This window comes from Gossypium arboreum, chromosome 8 (assembly GCF_025698485.1).
Source record: "Gossypium arboreum isolate Shixiya-1 chromosome 8, ASM2569848v2, whole genome shotgun sequence".
NCBI lineage: Eukaryota > Viridiplantae > Streptophyta > Magnoliopsida > Malvales > Malvaceae > Gossypium > Gossypium arboreum.
This window is the reverse complement of record NC_069077.1, coordinates 24,034,264-24,044,816: the sequence shown is the minus strand read 5'-3', so window position 1 is coordinate 24,044,816 and position 10,553 is coordinate 24,034,264.

Genomic DNA, 10,553 nt, shown 5'->3' with positions numbered 1-10,553 from the left:
TATAGAAAATCACTTCAAATTTGAAGCTTGGTGGATTTTGGAAAACTCCTTTGTTGACGAAGCTAAACACATATGGGAGTTTGGCATTAGGGGATTTTCTGAAAAAGCTTGAAGCTTTCAAAAATGGCCTAGAAAATTGGGCAAGACAAATGCAAAGAAATAAAAAATGGAGAAAAGAATTTTTAACAGCAAAGTTATCAAAAGTGCTTGCAGCTGATAGGGATGACAATAACTTGGCTGAGATGATTGATGCAAAGATTCAACTAAACTTTGAAATCGAAAAAGATGAAAGATATTGGGAACAAAGGGCCAAACTGAATTGGCTGAAACTTGGTGACAAAAATACAACATTTTTTCATGGCCAAGCAACGCAAAGGCAGAGGAAGAATCTGATTAACAAGCTGCAAAATGATAATGGATGCGAAACGGGAGACCTTCAGGAAATGGAGAGTATTGCACGATCCTACTTTCAGACTTTATTCACTTTAGGGAATCAGAGAAACTATGACTGTTTGCTTTCAGGTACTGATAGATGTGTTTTTGAGGAGGATAACAGAAAGCTTACGGTGCAATATACAAAAGAATAGGTTTGAGAGGCGTTGTTTGAAATGAAACCCTTAAAGCCACCTGGCGAAGATGGATTTCTAGCTCTTTTTTTTTTTATCAAAAATGCTGGCACTTTATTGGAGAGGAAGTCGCTGCTTTTTGTTTACAAATTTTGAATGGAAAAATAGAGGTCAGTTCAGTTAATTCAACTCATATTGTGCTAATTCCAAAAATTAATAATCCTTCTAATATGACACATTTTCGGCCTATTAGTTTATGCAATATTATTTATAAAATAATGGCTAAAGTTATAGCAAACAGATTCAAAGGTGTTATTGATAAATGAATTGACAGTGCGCAAAGTGCCTTTGTGCTAGGAAGATTAATCTCTGACAATGTACTGCTAGCTTATGAATTATTGCATACAATAAAACAGGAGAGGATGGGGAAAAAGGGTTATATGGCGGTAAAATAGGACATGAGTAAAGCTTATGATAGGGTTGCATGGAAATTTGTTAGGGAGATAATGCTGCGAATGGGATTTGTTCAAAAATGGGTTGATGCTATTATGAACGGCATGTCTACTGTTTCTTATCAAGTTGTGCTCAATGGAAGTATTGGAGAAACTTTTCGTTCAACCAGGGGGCTTCGACAAGGTGATCCATTGAGTCCGTTTCTTTTTTTTAATATGTGGAGATGGATTATCTAGTATCATGAGAATAGCTACAAAAGAAGGAATTTTAAAAGAAGTCAAAGTAAGCAGAAGCGGCCCACAGGTTTTACACTTATTATTTGTAGACGACTGCATTTTATTCAGAGAGGCGTCAAGAAAAAGAGCTTTACTATTTAAGGAGATTCTAAATGAGTATAAAAGTTGTTTGAGTCAATGTGTAAATTTTGATACATTTACAGTCTTTTTTAGCAAAAACACGAAGGAGGAAGAAAGACAGTTGTCAACCTGTTGGGAGTTCAGTGTTCTGATGAGCCAGAACGATATTTAGGTTTACCGAACATGGTTGGTCGAAGAAATAAATAGTCTTTCCAAGCTCTAAAAGATAGACTTAAGCAGCGTATTGAGAATTGGAGTATTAGATTACTATCGCAAGGTGGAAAAGAGGTATTCATTAAGGCTGTCTTACAAGCCATATCGACATATTCTATGTCTTTCTTTTTACTCCCAAAATCACTATGCAATGAAATGGAGGGCATTGTTGCAAAATATTGGTGGAAAAAAGGTCGTGGAAAGGGGGAATTCACTGGTGTATTTGGAAAAATCTTTTCATTTTGAAAGAAAACGGAGGTTTGGGATTTCGAAATCTTAGCCAGTTCAACATTGTGTTGTTAGCCAAACAGGGCTGTCATCTTTTTAATTACCCAAAGTCTCTTTTAGCTAGAGTTCTTAAAGAAAAATATTATCTGCGCTCAAACTTTCTAAATGCATAGTTGGGAAACTCATCTTCTCTTACTTAGAAGAGCATTTGGGCAACGAAGGGCCTCCTTCTCAAAGGGCTAAGCTGGAGAGTTGGTAGGGGAAATGCAAACTCAATTTGGAATGACCGATGGATACCAGGGATCGAGCCTGAGATATTGCAGAACAGAGGAGACAATGGCTAGCTGGAATTAGTATTTGATATAATCGACAGTACAAATAAAACGTGGAAAACGGAGTTAATTACAACTACCTTTCAAATGGATATTGCTCAAAGAATTTTGCAGATTCCTCTTGGATAGCAGACTGTGAAGACTTACAAGTGTGGAAAGGTGAACATTCTGGCGAGTTTTCAGTACGAAGCGCCTACAAACTATTACAAGATGCTAGCTTGGATCCTAATAGCTATTTAGTACAGGCCGAAACTAAAGATTTCTACATAAAGTTGTAGAATTTACAATTACCAAAAAAAAAATTAATTCTTATTTGGCGGATCTCTTGGAACTATATTCCTACGCTAGTTAATCTTAGATACAAAAGAGTGACTACAAATGCTAGTTATCTTTGTTGCTGCTCCGAGGAAGAAGACAGCTACCATGTGTTTCGGCAATATCCTACAAGCAACGAAGTATGGAATAGTCTTAATATGACTTGGGTAACAGCACACACAGATCAAAATACATAGACATAACTTATCTGGGTTTTTGGAAGGGGCACCAAAAAGCAGATCCGAATGTTCTGCTGCGCTTTATGGGTTATTTGGGGCTCGCGAAATCAAATGGTTCATGAAAGGAAAATCACATCAGGTAAGGCCCTTTTACACAAAATACAAAGTTACTTAATGGAACTTGAAGGAGTGAGTGAAAAAAATCGTACCTTTAAGTCTGCTAAAACTCAAAGACAATGTGAGGAGTCAATAAGGGAGACAATACAGTTCGATGCAGCTTTTGATATTAGAAACTCCAGATCGACTTCAAGACTAGTTGTTCGAAACCTTAAAGCTTCAAAATCGATTCTTCATTCCAACGTCTTGTCTCCATTTGTAGCAAAGGCATTTGCATGTTTACAAGTAGAGGTGATCATGGGCCGGGTTCGGGCCGGGCCCAAATAAAATTTTAGGCCTGTGTACTAGGCCCGGGCTCGGCCCGGCCCAAAATATGGGCATAAAATTTTATCGAAGCCCGGCCCGAAATAAAATTACTAAGCCCGATCCCGCCCGGCCCATATTAATTTTTTTTTCTTATTTCATTAAATAAAAAATTTAAAAATATAATAAATCAAATATATTTAAAACATAAAATAAATATTAAAACAAATAAAAATAATACTAAAACAATTCTTAAAACAATACACAAATTAACAATATAATAAAAAATAGTTATATTAAAATTTTAAAATAATTAAAATAAAATAAAAAATATATTAATATATAATTCAAGTGTGCATGCCCGGCCAAAAACTCTTACGAGGTCTGCCCATTTTTAAACGGCCTCGTTTTTTGCCCAAGCCCATTTTTCGGCCTATATTTTTACCCAAACCCTCCCATTTTTCTAGGCGGGCCTTGGGCGGCAGGCCCAAAACCCATGATCAGCTCTATTTACAAGCAACCAAGTTAGGCATCGAAATGGGATTAGGCTCAGTTACAATTATGGGGGACTCGAAATCAGTTATTAAAAAATTCCAAATGACGGATCGGGATAGATCTATTATTGGAGCTATTATTAAAGATATTCAGAGCAGCAAATCTAGTTTTCAAGAAATTGCCTTCAGGTTTATTCAAAGATCAGAGAACCTTCAATACCACAAAACAGCAAAGGAAGCATTAGAGAAAAGGGAAGAGTTATACCTGGTGGGAGAGACGTTGAAATGTAATAAAACTACTCCAGAAGAAAGATGGCCACAAAATTCGGGCTGAAGATGTGGAAGGTGAAATGAAACGGAAAAGGTAGCAAATAAAAATAGATATTTTGGAAACTGCTATCATTTGAACAGACTTGATGTTTTGACATGAAAAGGCGAAAATGATAATGGCGTCCAGGCTATTGAGTTGGCTGGGAAATGACTATCGGTTTACTTTCTTTTAGCTTCTTTAGTATGTAATTTCTGTTTTAATTAGCTGCTCATTCCAGCAAAACTGAGCCCAATATTCTTTGGATTGTAGTTGTTTGTTTTTCTTCTTTTCATTTTCAATTAATAATATCCTAGCCAATTTTTTTCAAAAAAAAAATCAAATGGACCACATTTTTTGTGATGTTTGTTTTCTTTGAAAGTATTATTAATTTTTAGTCATGTTCTGGTATACATGTGAGATCTGTCAATATAAGGGTGTCGCCAAATTTATTAGAAACCATTCATGAAAAATTTTATCAATGATAGATCATAATAATAGTGATAGATTCGAGATAATAAAAAGGATGATAGGCCATTTGAGACTTGACTTTTTGTGCATCACTGATACGGTGGATCCCGTGGGGTTTTTTACAGTTTTTCTTAGTTGATTAGTATTTATAGTCAAGTTTATTTGATGATGGCAAGGCTAGGATACACAATTCAGTGATTTGATCAAATTAATGCATCTTTGGTTTATTTTTAGGTTATTCCGGTGTTGCAATTACTATTGATTTGTCCTTCTCTTTATTTTTTTTTTCAGATTATTATGGAAACATGACATTTGTGCATTAGTTTGTAGCGATTTATATATCGTTTAAACTATATACCATATCTTTGTACTTAAAAAAAAAGAATCACATTTCATTGGAATTTTATTATGGAAATGTACCAAGCACCACCTGTGTGATAAATAGTTATCCACCTACTTAGTTTATTCAATAATTATTAAATAAAATTTTAAAATCATTAAAAAATTTAAAATTAAATATTATTATATTTTAAAATAAAACCATGGTTTTAAATAACTTTATAAAACAATAGTCTCTAATGATTTTGGCATTATGTTAAATGTAGGCCTTAATGCTTACATCTATTGTCAATTTAGCTCTTATTCTTTTTTTTAGTTAAATTTGGCTCTCAATCTTTTAAAACGAGTCAAAATGATGTTTGTTAATGAGAATAGTAACCAAAATGTTAAAATTTTAAATATAACTGCCTATATGACAATCACATATACTCCATGCTAATTTTTAAAATTTTTTAATTATTTGATGACATAAAATACAAGACAAACGGTGTTATGTTAGCAAGATGTCCACATGAATTATTATAACAGCCCATTTTTTATAAAATTTGAACAGTAGTTTTGAGACCACAGATCCGAGTCCAGAAAGAAAAATTACTTTAATACTATTTTATGATCTACAGTATGATAATAATATTGTGTAAAAATGTATTAGTAATTTAATGAATAAATTTTACTAATTTGCTAAACCAAAAATTCTGTAAATTTTATAGGAGAAAGGCATATGAGTCTAGTTTCAAGTAAAATTAACGAAACTTAATTTAGAGTCTCGTAGCTCCAGATATAAATGAATTAGTAACTGTAACTTGGTAAAACAACTAAACCTGAACAAGAGTAAATTGTACAATTATGATGTTTTAACTTAAAAAATAAAAAAATAAATAAAAACATGTGGGTAATTGCTTATTAACTTCATATGGACTTACTAAACGTAAAGCTTACCCCTCATCTCTACTTCTTCAGTTTTGGCAGGTCGGCTCGGGGTTGGAGATCGTCGGAGGCAAAATCACACTATTAAGCTATCATTTTTGGGAGAATTAATTCAAATATTAGAAATATCAAGTGAGTGGCATGTATAGGAAGTTGGTTTGTGATATGTATTATTATTACGACTTTGACCAAACGTATCGGTCTGCATTAAGTTATCGTATATGATCATGAGATGTGGTCCTTATCCATTATGGTTTGTAAGTTTAATTAATCATGCCATGTCCTATGTTTTGATGTGATGATATAGTTAGCTTTGTTTGTTATGCATGATTGGTAATACATCAGGTAAGTTAAATGCAGGCCAGTGGATCATGAATTAAATGGAAATGAGTAATGTTGCCTTGAATATGGATGTTTAATAGACAAATTGGTAACTACATTATGATGGTATAAAATGAGAATAAGATTTAACATGTCTAGTTCTAGTTAATGTAAGAATGTATATTATATACAGGATGGTAAGCAAATATGTTTAAGTGAATGACATGTTATTGAATGATTATGGATGTGTAAGTGCTCATTTATGTCACGTTATATATATTTAAATATGAGTCTATGCATGTGTTCGAAAAGTTTTGAATTAAATGAAATTTTATGGCCTAGTTTTCGTCTATGTGTATGGTTAAGTCTGGTAATGCATCGTACCCTGTTCCGACCTTAGATACTGGTAAGGGGTGTTACAAAAAATTTCATAAAGAAATTTTATCGATTACATGTTTAATTTGATAATGGACTAAATCGCATAAAGTGCAAAAGTTGTGTTCTAATAGCTGAAGGTATTAAATAGCTATAGAACTTTAAATTGGAGGTCCTTACATGGCAATTAGACCATTAATGTAAAGTTAGTAGATATTTTTGGATGATTTATCCATGGAAAATTAGAAAAAGGCTAAGAACTAAATTGGAAAGTGATAAAATTAAAAGATGACAAATAATTAAATAGAAATAAAAATCATTTTATATCATCTTCTTCCCCAAATATTCCATGGAAACTATACGAAAGAGAAAGAAAGCTTTCTTGGCCAAATTGGATCCGGATAGACCAAATTCGAAGCTAGAACGAGGAAAAGAGAAAAATGTCGGATTAGTAGATTTAATGTACAGAAACATTTGTCGAGGTAAGTTCATGTAACTAAATTGTGTATATTTATATGCTTGAATTTAATGTTGTGTGTATGTGATTTGTATAAATATTATATATATATGACATTGAAGATATATCCGACAAAGCCCGATAAATGATAATGCCCGATACATGATAAATGATAAAGATGTTACTTTTATGCTTGAAATGAATGTGAAATGTGTTTATTTGAGTATTGTAAATATTGTAAATACATGAAATAATCAACTGCCTGATAATGCTTGAAAAATGCTAAATCCCGTTTGAATAAATGAAAATCGTTGGATAAATGTGATTTCCTGTAACAGTCTAATTTTCAGTGGTATCGGAACAGTGATTCGAGATCACTAAATCCAACAAATGAGTAGGAAATATTATTAATTTAGTGAGTATAAGTTAAATGTGAAGTTAGGAAAAATTTTGAAATAGTGAAATGTACAAAAAATATATATATATTAAAATAATTAGAATTGAAAACGAGGTATCGAGACCTCGAGAATTTTAAATCGAGCTATAAATATTTTTATAAATATTTATGGAGTGTTAATAAGTTAGTATTAAAGTTTCGTCAAGAAATTTTAAAGTACTGATAGCTAATTGAACAAAAAAGACTAAATTGTATCAAATGCAAAAATTGTGGGAAATGATTAAATAGCTTAAATGAAAAAAGAAAGAGGGTTTAAAAGGAAAATAGACCCAAGGTATATTTGGGCTGGACGGCAAGAGCATGAAATCACCAAGAAAATAAAGGCAAAATTGGAAAATTGCAAAATTTACTTAATAAAGCTAGGACTAAAGTGGAATTATCTAGATTTCTCTTTATTTTTCTGCATTCTCTTCAGCAAAAACACCATGGAAGAGTTCCCTTAAGCTGGTTTTTCATATTTTTACTGCAAGTAAGTTCAATTCTTGATTATTTCTTGAAATTTTTGTGTTTTTGTGACTTTTACAACTAGGTCCATTTGTTGAATTCATTAGTCCTTGATTCTATGAAAGAAATTGAAAGTTTATATGAATATGTGCTGGAATTATATGATGATTTGATATAGAATTAGAGCTTTAAATTGTTTATATGCTGATTTTATTGAAAGAATTGGATAGAAAGTGAATGTTTGGGACCTAAATTGTAAAAGAGTTTGAAGTTAGAGTTTTATGTGGAAATTCTGAATTTCAATAGTTATGAAATAACTTATAATGTCTAGGAAAAGTATTAATTGAGAAAATTAGTTTAATTGAGGGGTTAATTAAGTAAGGACTGAATTGTATGAACTGTGAAATTTGGGGCAAAATGGAAATCAACATTTTGCACTAAAACAGTTTTGGACAGCAGCAATAGTCTAACTTTGAAAAATCTCCAAAAATTGTATAAATACAATTAGAAGATGAATAAAATATAAAATTAAAGCTTATTGAGTCTAGTTTATTATAGAAGAAACGATGTAAGCAATGGAATTCTAAATCATGAGATATAATAAGTTTTGTGAGACAATGTTAGAATGATTTCGGATTCCCCTGTTCTGACTCTGGAAAATCATCAAAAATTGGAGAAAAATAATTAAGGGATTAAATTTATATGTTTAAAATCCTTAAAGAGTCTATTTTCAATAGAAATAAGCGGGAACATCATCCGAATCTCGTACGATGAGATAATTAATTCTTAGTGAAGAAGGATCGGAATTGTCAGACAGCAGAACAGAGGCAACTTTAAAGAATAAACTGTACTTATTGGCTAAACCAAAAATTCTGAAAATTTTATGATAATAAGATAAGTAAGTATAGTTTCAGGGAAAATTAGCGGATCTTAATTTCAAGTTCTGTAACTTAAGATATAAATAATTTAGTGACTATGACGCAAATGGACAGTTTTGAATATACATAAGTATATAGTGAAATTATTGATAATGTTACTTGTTGCATGTTATATAAATTAAGGATGTGGAATGGAGAGGAGGAGAAGGAAAATATGTATGAGTATTCAGCTAGCATGGCTAATTTGTATGTTTTAGGCTCATGGACTAAATTGAATAAAAGTAAAAAATTTATGGGCAATTTTGTAAAAAAAATTTAGAAATGACCAATTTGCATGAAATGGATTATTTTATTATTTAAATTACAAAATTGAATGAAATTATTAATTTAGCTCAAGATCAGGGAAAAACATGTTTTAAGGATTAAATTGAAAAGTGTTGAAATTATGGAAAATTCTGACATTTTATAGAATTCATAGGTTGTTATCAATTTGTGTGAGAATAACTGCTGGAAATGAGGATTAAATTGCAATAATTTTATTTTATTTTAACCTAAGGATGAAATTGTCATTAATTAAAAGTTTAGGGGTAAAATGATAATTTTGTTTAGAGCATTAGTTGAATGTATTATAACATGAAATAAATGAAAATGACGATCAAATTTCTTTATAAAGATCCGGATGACTTGAATACGAGACTTGAACGTGGAAAAGAAAAGATATCGGATTAATGAAATATCTGATAAATGAATCGGTAACTCCGGTAATGCTCCGTAACTCTATTCCAGTGACAGATTCGGGTTAGGGGCGTTACATTTCCCTTATTGAATGAGGTCCTGCATTTGTTGCTGGCGGGATTTAGCTCGGACAAGTAATCCTATTGACCTCATTGCAGAAAGTATTTAGCCTAGACTAGTAATCTTGATATAAGCCCTCTTGAGCATTTGTTACAGATAGATTTAGCCAGGACAGGTTATTCTGATTAAGCTCTTGTGAGCATATGTTGGAAACAGGATTTAGCTTAGACAAGTAATCATGTTATATAATATGTGGCTCGAGAGTGTGCTTTCTGATTTAGTGCCCTAATGGGTACCCCTAAATATGAATTGATGGATCTAGATTTGTACACCTCGAGTGTACTACCTGTGTAACCATTGATATTCTGAATAAATTCAACGAGTAAAAATCTTGACATCAGAAGTTACGAATAAGAAATTATACGTATCTGTCTGAAATACATGAAAATGATGATACATGATAATCGATATATGGAAATATGAGATGGTGATATTTGTACATGGAATTTATTTGATGAGTATGTTCATCCTTAATTATAGATTTGCACACCTTGAGTGTACTATTTGTGACCTTGATATTTCGAATGATATGAGTAAAGTTCTGACATGAAATAATTTGAATTCGAGATGAATTATTATGAAAATATACTTGTAATACAAATATATGATTTATACATGTTATATGAATACGTGATATGGAAAGTATATATATATCTGGAAATTTGATTGATGTTGAGTCTATATATGTTTCTCAATGTTATTGTAGAAGTATGACTAACAAGGGCAACGAGGATATGTGTAGGGCTTGAGATCAAATTGATTGAATGTGCCTTGCATGTTTATCTGGAGACAAAACAAATGGTAAGTTAAGTTCCATGTTATACAAACTTACTAAGCATTATATGCTTATTGAGTTTTATTTCCCTGTTTTATAGTAAATCGGAAGCTCGTTGGATTAGAAGCTTGGCGGAGATCACTCACACTATCCATCAGCTTATTTTGGTACATATTAGTTATGGTCATAATGACATGTATAGGTTAATTGGCCATATTGGCATGTAAATGATTGATTGTTATTTAGCCATTTGAAATGGCTAGTAAAAATTTGTTTTGGTAAAATTATAAGGTTATATCATAATGAATATCCATGTGTTAGTGTGGTTGATTAAATTATATTAACATGTATGTTCACAAAAGGGTAAGATTATAAACATGAATGCATGTAA